Raw genomic sequence first — 19,008 nt, forward strand, 5'->3', positions numbered from 1 at the left:
GGGAGTGGTGGGATGGGGATTGTGTGGGGCTGGCTGGGTGGGATGTATTTGACAGCAAATAAAATTTCAGAGTTACTGATTTCTGTCCCATTCATTTTCAGTCAGTTCTGTTTGCAGAGTGCCGCCTTCTCAGCTGATTAATTTGCTATAAAAATCCCATTTTTGAAATCATCTAACCCAAACAATCCAAAAACCAATATCCAAATAAAAGCACTCACCTACAATTAAATTTTAAAAAATAATTGGAATTGTTTTAGAGTACTTAAGGGTGTTATTAAAGTTTAATTGTTTGGTTAAAATGTAGGAGAAATTCTAGTGGTGCTTGGTTTTGTGTTTAGTATGTTTGTAATACGAATTGTTTTACTAAGGCGTGTTAGATTGTATGTTAGTTTTTTTAGATATTTTTAGTCTAAAGTATATTAGTTACTACGATAAAGCTTTCAGAAGGTATTTCTTAGTATATAATTTGTTTATAGTTATTCTTAATATTATAGTAATAGTTATTGTTGTTTTGCTTGGATCATTGGAGTAACGTAAGAAAAAATATTTCATTTTTATTCTAATTGATTTCATTGTAATTTTAGTTTATTGATTTATAATTTTGTTTTCAGTTGTTGAGAGGAAGGAAGTTCAAGGGCAGGAACATTTTTTCCCCAGCTTGTGCAGCCCAAGTCTGGGTGCCATTCAGCCCAGAGCTATGGGATAATATTGTAGTGCCTCCCACACACATTCTGCCTCTAAGAAAAGCTTGGCTTGGCTTCTTAGAGTGAAATAAATAGAAGCGTAATAAAATGGACAGTTAAACTCATCCCTCTTGAATGACTCTCTTGCTTTCCATTGTCAATCCTGCACTTCATGCTCCCAAGGCTTGGTATGAACAAGTGTCTGAGATTGCTTAAAAATTCCCAGGCAAGGTTCAGTAAAAGCCAGATAGAATATTAAGCAACAGCTCAAGAAAATTCATTGGCAACATTCACATTATTACTTACTACTTGGTTAAGGAACAACATGAGGAAAAAAGCAAGGAACAAAATTCAGTCAATCAAATGAGAAACATTCTGAGAATTCTGTGTGTGTGTGTGTGTGTGTGTGTGTGTGTGTGTGTGTGTGTGTGTGTGTTTAGGTGTGTTTGAGAAAGGGACAGAAAGGACAAGGATCAAAAGGAATACGGCCTAAAAGCTTAACAGCACTGGAGATGAGCAGTGGTTAAACTGGAGCCTCCAGGAGTGGGGCTCTTGGCCCAGGATCCATGGCTGCTCAGTCATGCTGCCAGTGCAGCAAGCTTGAGAGCGCGCTGGCTCTGCGAGGCCCCACTCAGAGGGAGGTTGCTGCTGGCACCTCTGGGCTCCAGGAGAGCCCCAAGGGCCTCCTTTGGGAGCGCTGTTCATGGGCCACAGGCGAGGGGCCTCAGCCATCAACGCTTCATCGTGGCCGCGCCGTGGGTCAGCAGCCTGGCTCTGAGAGTGGGAGAAGGAGGATGTCATGCCTTTGAGGCAGGAAAAGCGGTTTCCAAGGCAGTTCACAGGACACCCCAGGAGCTCGTCAGACAGCACAAGTGCCTGGCAGCGCTCGGTGTCTCTGGGAAGCTCAAGAGGAGCTGGGCCCAGGGGCTGCTCAGCAAGGCCCAGGCCTGACAAGCGTTTCTCAGGTCACCGTGGGGCCGGACAAGGCTGGGGCCATTCACCACCACAATCTGAAGCACGAGGTTTTGATGTAGGGTAAAAAGGCATGGCCCAGTGGAAGTGGGCTGTGTCCTCAGGCCTGTGGGAGAATCACAATGCAGATCCTTGTGCTACTGATTCCATCTCTCCCATTTTTCTGAGTTCTTGGTGGCAAGGTCATTTAGGTCACACAGCTCTCTGAAGCTTTCTGCACAATGAATTAAAGTGAGATTACACATCCCAAATTGTGTTCTGTTACAGTTTAACTGATTGATTTAAGAAATTTCTGGAGCAGAAAACTTGCTTCCTCAAATATTTACTGTGTGTGGCACCAAGCACAGAGGAGAGATTTAATGTCAAAGGCATGGCCCAGGCAATGCTCTTTTGACAAGTTCTGCCCGGAGCTTTCCTGAGGAAGATCTGAAAGGTTCGATGTCACTGGCACAAGCTCCTGCAGTGGCTGCTGGCCAGCAGAGCAGGGCTGGCAGCTGGGCAACAAGTGTTGCCACAAGCAGCAGCTCAGCCAGGGCAGCAAATCAAGAGCTGGGATGGAGCTGATCTGAAGGCCAAACCTCTTTAGCTCCTAAAAGAGCTGGAACAGTTCCTCATTCCAATGAGGTGCAGTGTTGGACACAGCTCTGTGTGAGCACTGGACACAAGTTGCTCCCACTGAGTGCTGTGATGGTTTCTGCAGGAGCTCTGGGCTCCTGTGTGTGCTGGACACAGTGAGGAGAGAAGGAGGCAAGTGCACTGACACACATTTGCCTTGAGCATGAGCCGGCCTGGACCAAACACACTGCAAGCTTTCCCCTTTGGCCCATGTCTCAAAATGTCAGGTCAGCTGTTGGACGACTCAGGTTGGTTTGGTGTCAAGGAATTCCCCTCAGAAATACTGGGTTTATCTTCCTCAGTGCCTTCCCCTCAGCAGCCTTAGGGCTGCTCCTGTGTGAAGCCATGGGTCTCACACAGTTTGGGAGAACTTGATACAGGACACTCTGCAATGAGTCGTCTCCTCTAAAGTGTTCCAACAATCCCCTTCCAGTAACAGGAAATGAATACTAATAGATGAAAGTGGAAAAAAATTGCAACCGTTTATTAACAAGTGGAATAGCTGAAAAGCAAGCAAAAAGGCCAGTGACTTCTAGATATCAAACTGCCAGACCTCACCGTCCCCCTGCTGGGACAAAGACCCAGAATGCCGGAGGAAAATCCCCCCAGGACACGTGTTACAAGGTGGTGCTGGGTTCTCCCTCAGGAAGAACAGGAGCTGTCACGGAGCAGCTCCAGGAGCAGATGAAAGCTCCATGCTTGTCCAGCGTCGACTTTCTCCCAGAGGCAGAGCTCTGTGGAGCGGTCAGGGCAGGTGAAGCAGCTGGGCTGGAGCCCCTCGGTGTCTTTTCTGCCCGGCGTGGCTCAGCTCACGCTCTCGGGCTGGGAGCGGGGCTGCTCCACTCCTGCTGGCACCATGTCCCTGGGCTTGGACAGTTTTCTGCCAGGAGAGCCCAGCATGCTGTTACACAGATCTCTCATAAAGGCCCAAACCAACTCCAAACACTCTGCCTACAGCAGCGTTTCACAAAGGGCTGCAGAAATCCAGGACAGCTGCAAGTGAGTGTCAGACGGCTTTTGTCTTGTTCTTGCCAGCAGAATTCTTGATGATCTGATCCAATTGTATTCAGATGTAACACAGGAGCTGTGATTTTTTATTGAAATATTTCATGAGGAGTAACAAGCCTTGGGAGCATGAGGTACAGGACTGACGTGTGAAAGCATGAGCATATCCTCCAAAGTGACCAGTTTAATTGTCCATTTTATTACCCTTGTATTTATTCCACACTAATAAGCAAACTCAAGCTTTGCTTGGATATAAAACAGGCATGGCATACTCTATGGTCTCTTGCAGGGTCCCCAGGGCTGTCAGTGACAAAGCACGCAGTCTGCTTCATTGGGAATCACTGCAGATCTGCATCACAATGTGTTTTTAAGTAGCATGGTATTATTAAGATCTCCTTTTCTGCACGAGATACAAAAAGGAGGCTCTGAAATGATTTCCATGCAAGCAGGCAGTAAAGAACTGACCCTGCTATCCTAACAAAGCTTTGGCTTTGGCAATTGCACTCTTCCCATTCATCTTTTGACGCAGACACTCCAGGTTTTCCCCACACCCCTGCAAGGCTGGCAATCACTGTTTCCCTTTTACTGTTCTTCCCTGGAGCAAGTACAGTGGCTGCTTTGAAACTAAAAGCCCTGAGATTTGGGCATCTTGAAGGAGCATGAAATGCTAATTAAGTGTTCCCATTGGTAATACCCAGGTCTGCACTTCCCAGAGCTCTGAAGCAGCAGCAGGAGGGCCATGCATCATTCCTGTTGGTGGATGTTCATGTTTCTGGTGTGCAAGAGCAATGGCTTTGAGGAGGAACAAAAATGCCCCTATCCAAACAGTTGCTGTGCAAGGAGATGTGAAGTTTCACTGCCTTTTTTAGGATATTTTAGAAAGATCTAAGAGAGTACTGTGGCATGGAGCAGGTCCCTAGTTTTGTCTCCAGAGAAATCCCCAAAGGACACATCGGCTCTGCTGGTGATGGCAACCCCATAAGCTCGTGGACTTGTTTTCCCTGCAACATGCCAGCCTGCCTGGGCTTTACTAGGCCAGGACTAGACCCATAGCCATGCCAACACATGCAGCCATGTGACACAGAGTCAGACAGAGTTCTCCTTCAGAAAACTCAATTAACACATTCACATGCAGTTTCTTCTAGAACATCAGAAGCTGGCAGCCATGAGGACTTTGCTGTCACAAGGTTACAGTTTGCACTGGGCCCAGAAGTATTTTTCCCTAAGGCAAAACAAATTGAAATGTGAAGTTTAAATCTTCAAATGACTATGAAAGGAAACTGTAGAATAATTTCTGGAAAGGCAGCATTGTCAATGATCATGCAGCCCACCAAGAGCTGGAGCGGAATCCAGAATTGCTTGTTCCAGCTATGCAGGAATTCATTACCCTGGCAAGCACTGGTCCATGGGAACAAATGATCCCATAGCCCTGGGCAGAAGGGCACCCAGGCTGGAGTGGAAATAGATTTGAGGAATCCTTGTCACTTGCTATTGGCCTCACAGCCCACTCACCCCTTGGCAAGCAAGTTGCAAAAAACACTGTTGGACTGCTGTCCTGGGTAAATCTACATACAGACAACTATTGCAAAGCAGGGCATCTTTTCCCAGTGAAATACACATCCTCTTCTTACCTATGAAATTGTGCCTGAAGTCACCTGTGAGCCAGATCTGTGTGAGATTGCAAAGGAGCAAAGCTTTGGCATTTGGGCACACTTCTCTTGGTTTCTTTGCTCAGGTTTTTGTTGAGCACAGAACACATCCAGGTAGAAAACTTTTGACCATACAGGATCTTTTGTTTCTATTGTCCCCCAAACATGTGAAGAGGTGGTGCTGTTGTAATGCCAATTTAAAAAGAGTAGCACAAATGACACAAAAAAGACATGGCAAAAGAGGAAGAGGAGCAGCCCAGTGAGGAAAGGATGTGGTGAGACACTGGCACATGGAGTGAGCTGCACTCCCATAACCTCTGGGCTAGCAGGTCCTGGTCACACATTCTCCTCCTGCTTTATTTAAATTTATTTATTTATTTATTTATCTTTTAAAAAACCATCAAAATAAAATATATACAATTAAAAATATGTCATCAAAATTTAAAGATACAATCAAAACACATTTATTCAAAACTATATTTAAAGATCAGAACATATATACATCTCTAACTATGTAGACTAATGCATAAATCCTATTCTTGAAATACTCTTCATGCAGGCAGCAGCTTCTTCCTGAGCTTGGAGGAAAGAGAGCTCTTCTGAATGTGAGGGTAGGAGATAATGGGAAGTCAGCCCAGAAAACCTGTTGGTAAGAGTGTAGGCAGTCAGATCTGCAAAGTGGAGACACAAAGTACAGCAGAGGCCACAGTGCAAACCTAACACTGCCAAAGCACCATATTTCATGGGACATATTTCCTGCCAAGATCTTTTATGGGACATTATTTCCAATAGCTGCACAGGGAAACATGCTCCTGCTGGCAGACACTTCAGGCAGGCCAGGGGGAAAAATGTTGATCCACTTCCACAGAGCTGCCACAGGAACAGCCTGGCCTCTTGGCTGCCCTGGGACAGCAGGGAGCCCAGAGCCCTGTGCTCTCCAGCAATGGCTCAGCTGCACATGCACCCTCCTGCTCCTCTCCCTGCCCCACAACTGAGCAGCCCTCCAGCTGCACGGGGCACTGGCAGCAGCACAGCTCATTGCAGGGCCACATGCAGGGCACAGCTGTTCCCTGGCAATGTGCACAGCCTGGCTGGGCTGCCACAAGACCCTTCCTCCCAGCAGAGAGTGGCCCAGCTCCCCCCTCACCTCTGTGTGAGGCTGAGCCATGATCAGCCTTCACCTTGTCCTCAGTCTGGAGTTGCTTCAGGCCCCACACGCCATGACTAGGAAGGGCGATGGAGAGAGCAGGGGCAGATGCACGCCCTTCCTTAGTCTTTTGTCATTTTTGGCACAGCTAAGAAGTCACATCCGGAGGTGTCTAACTCAGCTCTTGGTCAGCTTTCTGGAGAACATGATGGCTTCACCAGCCCAAAAGGCTGTTGAGGTTTTCCCGCACGTGGGGAGGCTTGCTGGCAGCACACTTCCTCAGCTGGCTGCCCATCACCTGGCAGAGGGCACAGGCCAGCTTGGTGAGCACAGTGCGGACGCTGGCGCTTCGCACAGGCAGCGCCTTGTTCTCCAGGCAGGACCAGAGCACGGGCAGGGCGCAGCGCTGGACCACTGCAGGGCTCCTGGCATGAACCCACTCCACAAGCACTGCCGGGAGAGAGACACAGCTCCTTACCCACCAGCCTCAATGCAAACAGGGATCTACCTCTGCTTGTGCTTCTTGGGAGCCTCTCTGGCTAAGGTCAGTGAAACAGCACACAGAGCCCCATGACCCAGAAACGGGCAATGCAGCTGATCATCCTGGAAACAGAACCACCAACCCCTCAGGACTTTCTCCAACCAGAGCCTTGTCCCTGTGGCAGACTTTGTACCTTTCCTAAAACATTTCACAATCTGTTCCTGCAAGAACAATGACTGAAATGTCAAATTGCTTTTTATTTCCATTAAGAAGTTGTCTAAACCCACACTGAAGATTTGGAAATGCACCCTAGAGAGGCAATTGAGAGATTTCTAATAAGAGGGATGATTCAATTTCTGTAACTTTGATGTCAAGGGCCAGAAGTCTAACCTGGCTCTCCCCTTTGCTCAGTGGTGCACAGCAAAGGGCAGCATTAGAACCCACTTCAAAATTCCAGCCCACAGAGATGGGTGCTGCCTGACAGCTGGATGAGAAACACCAGTGACTAGCTGGTGTCTTTGGCAGAATGCTTTTGAGGCTTCCAACAAAATGCTGCTTCAAACTTCACGGTGTCTTAGAGAATTACCCAGACCCCATTGCTGTGGCATTAGGACATCTCCACATTTTAATGGCATTTCCACTCCCAGTGTTAATGCCATTTTTTCTTATAATGTCCACTGAAATAGGGACATAGCGAGAGAAAAATGCTGCACAGCGGATGGAAATTTAACCAAAACACAAGTGTTCTCTCACATTGTCTCTGAAATTTGCACTCTGCTCATTTTCTGAACTGAACTATATCAAACACAGACAAAAATTTACTACCAACAGGCTTCTTGCATGGCAGATTGGGCTGGGAGATCAAAACCTGAAATGCTCTGGAGACCATTCTTATTTTCCGATCAGGCAAAATGCTATGTAGTAGCCATTTATTATCCTGTGCTGGAAGAGACTTCATTTTCTCTATGCTGTTAATCCACTAGCACCTTGATGCAGCAAGTCAACATTGAAACAGCTTCTGAAAGACCCCCAAACCAATTCTGCTAAGCAGGGAAAGGGTTATGGTACCCCTTTCTAAATGGGAGTTCATTTGAGTTTAAATGTAATTAAAGACATTGGTGACTATTGAAGGTGAGGAACAGCTGTCTGTTCCTACTAAATCTCAGAGAGAACATCTGCTCTTTCTAAAGTAGTCCTAATTTATGCTTAATTCCTTTATTTGAAAAAGAGATCAAAAGAACTGCAAAACTAAATTCCCTGTTGCTGGAGATCTATTTTATTCAAATGCTCTATAATGGGCCTTTGACATTCCTAATCACTGAACATGCCCTTTTGAGATTCCTAATGAAGACACAAAGTTATGACACCTAGCATTTAAAGATGCTGGCATAATTAGCAGTGGATTTAGCCGCAGCTTAAGCAAGGCTAACAATTGTCTTCTCTGCTATATATTGAGATTATAATTTTTCCATTCTTTGGCTACTGCTGACATAGCAAGCTCCTCTGAGGAATCCATTAACAGCTGCATTTGTAGCATTTTGGACAGCGCTGACAGAGGCAGACACTGTTTGCACACCCTGAAATGCTCAGTCCAATGCCACTTGGATTTCAGCACAGGCAGGGAGCCCAGCACTCTGCTTCTGCCCCTGTGCCCCCAAAGGCTGCCTTGCACTAAATCCGTGCCTCTAAGACGTGTGTTGAGTTTTGACCTAAGCTGTGACCCCCAGGCTCTGCACGGTTCAGCCTCAAAACTTCCCAAGAGAAAAACAAGAATTCTGTGAGAACAAAACAAACTGATTCCCTGAAACAGCGTTTGCCACCATTTTCCCTAAAGGATCACAGATGTCCCTGAGCTCCCAAGAGAGGAGCCAGCTGGGGTATTTGAGCCCTCCCTTTCCTGCAGCTGGGTTCTGAGATGCCCCAGTGAGGGCTCAGCCCCGAGGCCGAGCGCTGCCCCATCTCAGGTGCTGCACAGCTCTGCAGCAGCCAGGGAAACCTGCTAAATACACCTGCCTTGGGCACTGGGCAGGAGGGACAAGCTCAGCACCTCCTGGTTTGGAGGAGCTACTCTGCTGTCTGCTCACAGGCATTCCCTGTAAATACTCCCTCGGAGACCTCTTGGCTTAGAAGGGGAGGCCATACCTGCCATACTCCCGGTGACATCCAGCAGAGCTTGGCCACTCAGATGACTCCATTGGTGGCTGAACTCTTTCAGCAGTGATACTTTATCTACAAGTGAAACACATGTTTCTGCTCACTTGTCTGAGGTCATAGGAGAAAGGAGAGTGGGGAGGGAAAGGGCAGGGGCAACCCCATTTTATCAAAGAAAGTAAATTTCTGCTGATTTCTGAATCGTTATTGACTTTCCTTCCTGCCTACTTGGCAGGGTTTAAAATTCCAAAAGAAAAGCTCTCCTTTCACATTTGCAAATCCCAACTCATCTCCTGTACCAGGAGCTATGTTAAGGCATTTCACATCAGGGACCTCAAGAGGAGTTCAGTCACATGTAAGAAGCAGTGGAAAGGTTTTGCATCCCAGAGCAAAAAGGAAGAAGCCCATCCTTGGCACACAGAAAGGCAATGAGTCAGGCAGTTCATAACTTCACAGAGCAGCTGAGGTGGAGAAAGTGGAAACTGCCCCTGAAGATCTGCCTCCTCAACACTCCATTTTTCAGGCATTTTCAGAGCTGACATAAGTCTATGTGGCAAAGGAATTTAGGGCAGCCCTTGCCTATGTAGTTCTTTGCTATTGCCATCTTGCTCCACACAAAACATGTAGAACAAGGCATCGTTGCAGCTGGATTTAGACTTGCTTGTTACAAAGAAATTAACTTGGTGAATCATAAGTTCCCCTTTGAAAAAAGAAGAGAAAGAAGAAAGGTAGAACATAGGCAGCTAATGCCTATAATGTAGAGCCTTCCAGGTGTCTGCTCTGCAGAAGCTCTGATGGGCCAGTGTCCCTGCATGCCAACAGCAAAGTTGTTCATTTGGGAATTCAAATGGGGACCAAGAAAACTGCAAAACCCCTTTCCCTCTGACTTGTAGCAAAGTTGTAGTCCAGGACTTGCTCTTCAGACCTGCAGCACAGAGCCAAGGGCTCCTGGGACTGTTGGGCAATGCTGCTGCACATTCCAGCCTGATGGGGACTGGTGCATAAGGACTGCACCTGCACAGTTTCTGGTGGCTGCCAGCTGGAGCCTTCCACAGACAACAGCAGCTACCAAGGCACTCAGCATTCTCTTGTGTGGGAGAGACAGAGGCACAGGAGAGGAGAGTCCGTGCCAGGGCTCAGCCTTACCCAGATGAGCAATGGATTCTTCCAGTGCGTTCACAGCTGCGGCATGAACCCCGGGATCCTTTGAGTTCAGGTTCTTTGTTATTCCCTGCACCAAAGGGATCATCACCGGGTTCAGGGCATCTTCCAGGAGGCCGATGATTGCAGCCAGCACGTCCAGCGCCTTCTGCCTCACTTTCTTGTGGCTGTCAGATATTCTCAGGACAAAATAATCAAAAATCTGTGAAGAGAAGAAGCAACATGAAAGCTGGATTAGAATGTCTGTTTGAAGAGTGGATATAGCACTCAGCAATGTAAGAGATGACAGTGATCCTCTCTCTCAGGTCAGCACTTGCTTGCACAATTGCACTCTTTTCCTGTGGGCCACTCACTGGAATGGTAGCGCAACCTCATGCTGCTTGAAAGATTTTCTTCTGTTTTTAAGAGGTTTGGTTGGGGAAGGATTAGTTCTATTGTATTTCTCTCCATCTAGAAATCATTAAATCAATTCCATTTGTTAATGCAAAAGGCTACCTTTGCTTTGCAAGTATGTAAGCAGATATTTACAATGCCCATTTTTCTATACAGTTCCCTCAAGTACTGAGGGCAGCTATGATTTTGGCAAAACTATGGCTGGAGAAGATCTAAGTTTGATTTTGTCTGTCTCAAAACCTGTGTCTGGAGAAGGGCAGGGCTCTGATCAACTCTTCCAGGATCCAGATCATTTCTCTAACTAAGAGGGAGACTTCTGAAATGAAATGTGCTGTACAGCTCTCCTTAGAGCAGGTTCAGTCCCTTGACAGCCACAGCATCAGGCACCATATTCTGGACAAAGGGAAAAAGCAGCTACTGGGAGGAGAAAGGATGGATCTGTCCTTAGCTGTTTTCTTCCTTTCCAAAGAGAACAAAAGGCCCCCCAAGAAGGGTGAGCACTGTCTTTACCAAGAGGAATAGGGACAAGTGGAAATGAGTTCCAGAGTTGTGCCTGAGCAAAACAAGATGGAGCTTACAGAAAAATTCTTTCAAAAAAAACCCTGGCTTTAAACCAACCCAGCCTAATACTTCTCTTCCCCATGCAAATCCATCATTTCTCTAGAGAACAACAGCCATACTTTCAGTGGCTGGATTCCCTTCACTTAACCCAACTAGCAGCAGGAGGCAGCAGCAATTACAGCAGCAGAAAATGCTGCCATCATCTGATGAACAGCATCAATGGGCACCTGCCAGACAAATACAGCTGGACTAAAAAAACTTGTCCTGAAGCCTGAACCTGGTATAAATTTGTCTGGGTAAGAAGGACCAGACTGTCCCAAACAGCCAGGATGGAGTGCCAAGACTCACTGAATTAACTTTACTTCTGCAGCCTTAGGAAAGGAGCTAAAGGAAAGGGACAATGAAGACACCCTACATACTTGGACAATGTTAGCGGAGATGAGCTGGGGGCTGGTTTTGCACAGGTCTAGAAGGAGTGCCACTCCTTCCATGCGTGTCTGAAACCCCTTGGCTTCCAGGAGATGGTAAAGCTTCTGGAGCGGCTCCGTTTCTTCCACAGCTGCAGGCAGCGTGACCTGGGCTTTGGCACGGTGTACGAGGCGTCCATCAGAGGTAGGTTTCACCCTGGAAAATAAATCCAAATTAGGACCTGTTGGTGACAATGCCTTCAGTTAATTGTGAGCAAAACAGCTTGAGGAGCTTTCCTCATGATGTTATTTCAAGCTAGAAAATCATGAGGCTCAGAAGAACAACATGGACCTCGTGACTATCATTATGGGAGACAATCTGCAAGGAACATTCTCCCACTGCTCACTCAGGAAAACCAAGGATGAGATGCATCTGATCTATCTTCAGATGGCTTCCAAGGCACTCGAGTTACACTGCTTTGTGGGGAAAGAGAGACACTACTTCCAAGTTTAAATGCCTCTTCATATGGGATGTGTGTGCCTTATAATAAGGAAACTCATCACTCTGGAGAAGTGTCTCTACAACCAGGCATGACAATCTGCAAAAGCAGCTCAGATGCATCTGAACAGATGAACAGGGGCATATCTGAAGGATCCAGAAAATCAGTAACAGAGATAAAACCAGAAGCCAGACATCCCAGAACTACGCTCACATTTTGTTTGCTTCCCTAGAGACTAGATGCACAGCTCAACAACCCCACAGGGAACAATTCTCCTGGATCAACCTGTCTCTTCCACAAGCATGGAAAGATGCTAGAGCCATGCTGCTGAGGCATGTGGTCATGTTCCTGCCACTGCTGAGCATGACAGAGCTAAATAAATCCCCTCTGTTATCAGAGGAGCATAGGTAGCTCTGCCACTGGCATGAGGAGACAGCAAGGACCAAATTCCTGTCTTAAATGCTGATTGCAGCACAGGGGGAAATAAACCAAACATGCTTTCCATCAAGCAACATATACGAAGGACAGGAATATCAAGACAAAAAGTCCACCTTGAGACACCTGTTGACCAAAGCTGCAAAGGAATTGCCTTGCTACTTCCTACTCAAACTTGGTACTGTCTGAGGGTAAGAAAGCCATGATTCAGCCAGGCCAAATCACATGGATGAGACCTGCATCTTTGTGGAATGGCACCTTGCTTCTAGTCTGGGACTCCTCATCAAAACACCCATCTGAAAAAGACTCCACTCAGATTAAAAAAAAACCCCAAACACCCTAGTTCAATTTACTTGTCCCAAGTCAGGCAGCAGCAAAGTGGACCTCTCCTAGCCTCCACAACCCTGCCCTTGCCACTGCACTGGATCATCTGAGCTGCCACCAATGGATGTCTTTTTGTCTCTCCATTTTTTGTGGAAAGCCCTCCAGAGAAGTTGTGTTCAGCGTAATGCAGAAGTAGACATTTTTTATCCTAGAGCATTTGTAGGGAAAGGAAACAACCTCTGGCACTGGTCATCTCTGCCAGAAAGATTTGCCTGAGGAAGAGGCATGTGAAGCTTGCCATGGGCTTTGTCACATCTGACAAAAGTGCTCAGTACCGTTTGCTAGAAGGCAATGTGGCCTGGGGCTTCTTGGAGCCATCGTTCCTCTTCTCCACCAGCTCCTTGACAGATGGACGTTCACCTTTCTGGTTTTCCATCCCCTAGTGAGACATAAAGAAACCCCATCAATCTTTAGGATATAAAACACAAGTTAGAACCAGAATCACTGCTACCAAGGCCTAGGGAAACATTTCCTAACTTACAGAAATAAACAGACCAGAGATTCAGTGATGCCAACTCTTTGTTTTCAATAGCCCAAGGCAGGTTATGGGTGCTACCAGACTGAGCAGCAGTCTAAAATCCCAAATTCATTAGTCCTGAGCACAAATGGGAATAATGCAAACTGGTAGGCAATGAGTGGTCTTAAAGGAAGCAGCAGAAAAAGTTGGACTTTTTGGGGGTTGGCCCATTGTGTTGGAAGTTGATTTGGTTCAACACTCACTCTCCCTGTGCCTGCACAAAGGCACACTCTATAATGTTGATTAAAAAAATAAAATCCCCCTCCTAACAAACAAAGGATTTTTCACTGGATGCTGCTGAATTCACCAAGCTTCTTCCAGCTCCACAGGGCTTGACAGCAGGGCAGTATTCCCAAAAGACAGACAGTAATTGTAGTAACTAGGATTGACTTGGACATCTTTTGTATATTTGGAAGTTTTCTTGGTACTACTGCTTCCATGTCTTTTGCAAAGACTGTTATCTTCAGACTCTGTTATGTTCAATTCTCACTTAATTGCTTTACTGGGGGCAGAGCAGGGAGAACGTGGTGGGGGCTTACTCTTAAAGGTAAACCCATTTTCTCCTCTTTCCCTTTCCTCTTTGTGACCCATATTCAAAGTATTCAAAACCCCACTTATTCCCTAATAATAGCAGTTTCTTTGTGGCCTGCAGATGAACAGGCTGAGGATTAACAGCTCATTCCCAGGAGCAAAATGATTCAGCAGAAGAGGAATGAGATAAAGACACATTGGGTATGCTTGACCTAATGTAAGCAGTGGCAATACTAGCACAAAGGAGACATTTCTCGTGTCAAGCACTTACTTTCTTCTTAATTCTTGTCAGAATATCTTCCAGATCACGCATGGAGAGAGATTGTTCCAGAAGCATTTTAAATTTTTGATGCCTCAGCAACATCTTCACCATCTCCTGTCCATAATGCCTGAGGAAGGATAGAAGGAAGGGCAGGAGAAAGGAAGACAGGAAGGGAGGGAGGCAGAAAGGAAGGCAGGCAGGAAGGAAACAACAGTGAAGAAAGGGAGAGTGTTAACAGAAGAGGCTGACACCTTAAACTCATCAGGTGCAACCCCTGCATGAGAAGGCATTACCTACTCAGCAAAGAGGGAGATTTACCTCCACCTGACACTGCACAGTGCTGTCAGCTGAACACAAGAGGCAAGAGGAGAATGTGGGGGCCACAGAAAAATACCATTTCACTCTGACACTGTGGGTGCTCCCAGGGAATAAGCAAAACACACCTGCTTTGTTGTCAGAGCCTATTAGCAGTGTCTTGCTGCCATTGCACAAAAATTTGCCTTTCTTTAACTGGCAGGGAAGCCGAGACAAAACACCTCCTGCATCCTGTTGCTTATTCTATACTATATGTATGCACAGGGGTAGCTAGTTGCTCTGGTGATCTTGGCAGCTATTAATGGGAATTTCATCATCAAAGTAAGGGGATTTTGGTGGTTTGGGTTGATTTTGCCACCAGGAAACCACAGTTTTCTTCAAGAAGAAATTTGGAGGTTGTTGAACCACAGATAACAGCATTCTAGAAATCTGCAGAAGGGGTTTTAGAAAGAGTGAATACATTGTCTAAAGACCCCTGAAATATTTCTAGGAATGTCTTAAGTTAATGAGAAACAGATGTTTGGGATCCTTCAGTGATGAATATTAGCCAACACTTTGGCTTTGTGCTTTGCACCTAAGGCCAATCAGAACTGTCGGACTGGCTAATCTGAGCTCTTTTGAACTCAGTAAAGAATCCTTCAAGTCACAGGAAGCTGGCAATGCTCCTTCTTGCTGGCCAGCCTCAGGTTACCCAGTACAGTCATTTCCCCAGGCATTCCAGAGCAGTGGTCACAGCACCAAGTCTGACTGAACTCGAGAAGCATTTGGACAATGCTCTCAGGCACACGGAGTGACTCTTGGGGTGCCCTGCTGTCCTGGGTTGACTATATGATGCTTTTATCCCCAGTCGTCTTGTTCTGTTTATACTGAATAATAAGTTTTACACCTTTAAGACTCTCTTCCAGACAGTGAAGAGGGGAAGGGAAGAAGCGCGCAGTTTGTTTTCAGACTGCTCTCACTCCTCCACATTCCTGCTCCTGGACTGTGTTGTCTGTGGATGGACAGACAGCAGGACAGAGCTCCTTTTTCCGTTTTTTGGGGTTTTTTTTGCTTTTAGTTAGTTTTAGCTAGCTGAGGCAAAGAAGTTCCCTGGACTGTGATTTTTTTTCCTTTTTCTTGGACCTGTTCAAGCCTGCTCTGGACTGAACACCCAGAAGAGCACCGGAAGCTCCACCTGTGGCCCCCCTGGCCAGGCCTGGGCCGCGGCGTTTCCAGCACCAGAGACTGATCAGAGACTGAGTGAGCCGAGCTGCAACCCGGGGAGGGGACTGTTCTGAATTTGCCCTTTTTTTGGAGCAGTGAGAAGTTTTATTGTTTAATATTGTTTGGGTTCTATTGTTTAACAAATAGGTTTCTTTCCACTTTTTCTCCAAGGAGATATTTTCTCCTGAACTGGTTGGAGGGGGGAGGGGCAATTGAATCTGCTTTTGTAGAGAAGCCCCTCTGGGGGTTATCTCCCAGACTTGCCCTAAACCAGGACATGGCTGGGAACTGGACTGGATGACCCTGATAGGTGCCTTCTAACTGGGCATATTCTGTGATTCTATGACCCTTATCCACACAGTGAGGTCACTTATTATTTCCTTGAGTTTCCACTCTTTTCTGGTTTTACCTTTAAAGCCAAACACAAAACGGTTTTCCTGTTTCAGGAAGTGAAATGAAGATCATTACCTTGTGTCCTGGTGACAGTCCTGAGCAAGCGTCCCTGCCACCTGTGCCAGCCTCTCAGCCCTGGCTGTGCCTGCCAGCTTCGTGACTCCCAATTTCTGCATCAAGGACAGGAGGAGTTGGGCCGCACACTTCTGCACCTGGGCGTGGCAGCTCCTGGGAAGGAGAGAGCAAACCCTGGGGCACGGGGAGAAGGAGCAGCAGCAGCACAGGCCTTGGCCAGAGCCTGCTCCCTGTCCTTGCTGGGGGAAGGGGGCCTGGCTTCTCCCTGCAGCTGCAGACACCTGCAGAAGGTTCTGTCCTCAGATAAACACAAAGTTAGCATTGGGCTGCTCTGTGCAATGATCCTGATGATCCTGAAGGGCCCCTTCCAGCTGGCCATATTCTACAGTTCTGTGATTCTGAGAACTAATAGGCTGCAGGAGGGCAGAAATAGGTGACAAGAGGAAAGAAATGAGGTTGATCGGAGAATGAAGTCACTGAGTTCCCAGAAGATGCAGGATACAGGACCCTTCCCTCCCATCATTCCCATTATTTCCCTCATCCCTTCCCCCACCCACACACTAGACGCTGAAGAACATCACTGGAAGAAGAACCTACTTGACTCCCCTGTCCATGAGAGCAGCCATTGCTCGTGCAGGAGTCACATTCTCTACCATCATCCCCAGGCTCTGACAGGCTGCCTTCTGAACAAACTCTGGGGAGTTCCACACCATCTGGAGAAGGACTGCAGCAACCTCATCCGCCTCGCAGTCCATGTCCTTCTTCAAGGTCACAAAGAACTCTCCCAGAGTGACAACTGCAGAGTAGGACACCTTGGACCGGAGATTGGTCACCTGGGGAAGACATGATAGGAAACATAAGAATCACCTTGAACAGAAAACCAGTTGCCTTCAGCAGAAATCCCAAGAAATGACAACACATCCCACTGTGTCCAGAGGAACATAAAAGCACAGTAAGAGCAGGAAGATACAAACACTGAAAGGCACTTACTCTGGAACCAATTTCTGACCTCAGACCTGCTTACTGCAAACCAAAAAAAAAAAAACAAAAAACCAAAAACAAAATTCACTGAAGCTTCCTACCTAACCCTTCTAAAATGTCCACTGCCATGATTTTAGGCCCTTTCACTAGAAAATTAAATCAAGGGCTGCTTTCAAATCATAAAGACACAAGTCATAAAAATAGAAGAGTCAATTGCTCCTGTTCAGAAAAGCTACACCAGCAGCTGAAGCACTCAGCCAGGAAACAGAAAACACAGGCTCAGATCTACAGACTCATTTGCAGTGTTGAATTACAGCTTGGGCAGAGATTAGGACTCTGGCAAATAACATCATTAGTGTCTTGATTTTGCCATTTGCACATTGCATTGTAATGGCACCTCACTCACAGACAAGTGTCAGATATTCGACCTACCAGTAAATACAGCTACATGTGCACACAGATCCTACAGACAGCTGACAGACATGGGAAATAGAAGGTCTCAAACCAGAAAAGGAGGCACACCCTGAGCACACATGGAGATGAACAAGCACATACCTACTCTGCACATCCTGTATGAAGTATGGGGAACAATTCAAAACAATGTTCTCACCTCGCTGGTAACTGCCAAGCAAATGTCATGAAGTCTGGACAGCAGGACTTCAGAATGGGACTCAGCCAGGTGCTTGATGTTGAAGAGTCCCTTCTCCTTCAGCTCCCTGAAAGGCATGTAACAAAAAGATTGATTTTTCTCTCTGCCCAAGAAGTAGGCAGCACCCTCCGAAATGACCAGGCTGGCAGCTCAAGTCATGGGAGGTGCTTTTCAAGGAGTACTTAATGAAATCGTGGAATGTGTTGCCACAGGATGCTGTAGCTGTCAAAAGCATGCACCAATCCAAGAGGCAAAGAGAAGGCTTTCAGAGACTTCATTCGTGGCTGTTTAAGAAGACAGCCTTCCTGAAATCTCTGGCACATGAAGTCCCTCTGTCACTGCTTCCTAGAAGCTGTGAGGCTGGGCCATGCTGCTGTTTCTTCTCAGTTCCCTGTACCTGTCCCTGAGACACAGTCCCATTGGGCTGTTACTGGGGCATTTTCCTTCTTTGTCTGCCCCAGCAGGCAGTTCAGCACTGAGAGTCTGCACTGGCACTCTGGAGCTGAGTTTCCACTCTTCAGTCTAGGCCTGTGTGTCTCACCCACTCCACCCCACCTCACAAATTCCCAAAGAAATCAGCAGGATGCCCCAGAAGATTCCAGCCCTGGGCAAGAACTGTTGAAACTCTGGCTTACTCAAAACCCCCCTACCTAAAACAACTTGCACAACAGCCACATGTTATTTCAAAGCTGCAAACAACTCCATCTCTCAGCACTTGCTTTGTGCAGGCCCTCAGCTCCAGGAAGGAGTGTGAGGCATCAGGGCTGCAGCACAGGGCTGGTGACTGATCCCACGGGCACCCCTGAGCGTCATCAGGACACTCACAGCTGCAGAAGCTCTCTTCACCTCACAGGGCACCAAAGAGAAATGGGGAAGAGAAAGCAGAAGAGAAAGGGCAAAGCAAAGGCCACTGCAGAAGGAGATGAACCGTTGGAGGTTTCTTATGGTTCTCCCAATATGAATGGAGGCCTTACCCCTGTGTGAATGAAGCATCCAACAGGGAGTGATCAAAAAGCCATCAGAAAGACAACCAATATTACCTCACATTTGTAGGCTTGTAACTTCTGGGCCTCCTTGTACCTGTGTATAATTTTGGGACACACTGGGAGTACTGACAAAATATCTCAGGCCCATAGGAAGCAGTGAGAAGGAAAAAGTTAACCTCCAAAAGTGCAAGATTCCTAGAGGATTTTATTTCTTTTTCCTTCTCTTCTGCCATGAGCCCCTCAGGAGTAATGACAGGCTGAGGGACTTGAAAGCACAACTCAGTCCATTCCTCAGAAAGAGGAACTCCCTGGAGCTGCTTCTGGGACTCACATGCAGGAGATGACAGGGAGAGCCTGTCACCTGCCCTTGCTGTCAGCAGTGGGAGCAGAGAGAAATCTTACTCAGTCCCACTGGGCCAGTGGCCCAAGGCACCCAAATCTGTACACTCAAAACTGCTGCCATCCTGCTTCTGCCTTCAGCCAGCAAATCATCTCTTTGCACAGCTTTCTCTCTTCCCTCAACATTTCCTTTGCAGCTCCATGGAGCAGCTG

The 19,008-nt window shown here is 46.9% G+C and overlaps 1 protein-coding gene and 1 long non-coding RNA gene across 2 annotated transcripts in view; both read right to left on the reverse strand.

Moving 5' to 3' along the window:
* LOC135305571 (zinc finger protein 850-like) overlaps positions 1-19,008 on the reverse strand; it is a 296,716-nt gene that overhangs the window by 138,662 nt on the left and 139,046 nt on the right. The window lies entirely within an intron of this gene.
* On the reverse strand, positions 5,365-6,222 carry LOC135305793 (uncharacterized). Its single transcript, XR_010366777.1, has 2 exons — positions 6,072-6,222; positions 5,365-5,567 (listed from the first exon to the last, which is right to left on the reverse strand). It is a non-coding gene; the product is annotated as an uncharacterized LOC135305793 (long non-coding RNA).

This window comes from Passer domesticus, chromosome 8 (genome assembly GCF_036417665.1).
Source record: "Passer domesticus isolate bPasDom1 chromosome 8, bPasDom1.hap1, whole genome shotgun sequence".
NCBI lineage: Eukaryota > Metazoa > Chordata > Aves > Passeriformes > Passeridae > Passer > Passer domesticus.